We start from the raw sequence: 1550 nt of genomic DNA, 5'->3' as shown, positions 1-1550 counted from the left end.
TACTGTTTACTGAGTTCCCACAATGAAATAACGTGACAGCTACTGCAGTCCAATTTTTAATTTATGCCTATAAACTTATTAAAGATCCTCTGTATTTTATGTTAAAAGTACGCATGAAAAGGCCATCTTAAATACGTGCAACAGCATCTCCTGAGAAATCCATGACTCAAAATTATTTTTAGATCACCAAACACAACAACGTGCAATGTCACAGAAAGATACAGTAAAAACTGGAAAGAACTGTAAGGACAGTGAAAATGAAAACCAAAAGCATCAATGCAAAATGACTAGACATGTTTTAAGTTGATCATGGCTGGAATACATTTTTACATATGTGTTTTCTCCTCTGGCCTTTTAAACAGAGTTTAAATTCTAGGGGGAAATTGCTCTGTTACCTCCAAATTGAAAGTACCGGATAAAAAGGCTAGCAAAGCCTATGAAAATGAGCAGAGATGCATAGCTCAAAGCATTTTTTTTTTTAAATTAAGCAAACCACAGAATATTAAACAAACATATGAAACAATAACTGGTGTAACAACCCAGAAAGACTGTTTCTTTACCATAGGTCCTAAAAATCTACCAAAGGTAGGCTGTATACGAGTAGTAGAAATGAATGTCTCCAGCTTTTTCCCCAAACACTCGCAGGGAAATGCAGCAAATTGACCAGCGAACTGCAGAAGGGTAGCATGAAGGCTAGAATTTAATCTAAAATCACACAGTATTTCACGGTATTTTTATATTGTTTCTAAAGGAAACTGAAAAAGAGAAGAAGGATGGAGAATGCAAACAGTGAGAAATAGATTTTGGGGAAAATATTCTGTTATCTTTTACATTAAAAATGCCATCGGAAACAATGTAAAAACAACAGGGATTGGGAAATATGGAGATGGACAAAACAGCTTTAGAAGGCTTTTTTTCCCCAGATCTATCATCTACAAGGCTGGTATCCAAAATTTTTTGCCCAGCAAGAGCCTTTGCAGCTTTTCTCAGGCAACGTATGTGGACGCCACAGAGTATAGAGCTGTGAAATGATGCAGGATTGAACACGGAAAGCTACGGAACTCCCTCACTGAATATCATCTGCAGACAAACGAGGATGGAAGCAATGCATGGGTAAGAGAAAAAAAAAACTTTTTGCACCTTCCTCACTATTAACGACGGTTTCCTAATCCTCCAGCACTTGCTCAGAGACAGCACAACGCTCATTCCTCTGCAGGCTCAGTATTTTCTCCTTCCAGCCGCCTTACTGAGAAGGGCAAAGCAAGCTCGCATGCCTACGGCCAGGGCAGGGAAGATAGTATGCTGTCCCTTCCACCAGAATCTGCCCCATCCCCTCCTTTTTTTTTTTTCCCCCCTTTTTGTTTTCGGTTTTGGTTTGTTTTTTTTTTTTTTTAATAGAAAAAGAGTATAGGAGAGATCTGGGGGAGGGGAGGAAGCCACGCACCAAAACTCTCGGTTCACAGGAGTAAACTGAGGGAGCGAAAGTAAAAAAATAAACGGAAATAAACCCCCCCTTCCAGACCTGCTGCCGCCGCGGAGGTGAGGTCTGG

This window comes from Pygoscelis adeliae, unplaced genomic scaffold (assembly GCF_000699105.1).
Source record: "Pygoscelis adeliae isolate BGI_AS28 unplaced genomic scaffold, ASM69910v1 Scaffold45, whole genome shotgun sequence".
Classification (NCBI taxonomy): Eukaryota; Metazoa; Chordata; class Aves; order Sphenisciformes; family Spheniscidae; genus Pygoscelis; species Pygoscelis adeliae.
Note: the sequence above shows the minus strand (reverse complement) of the source record.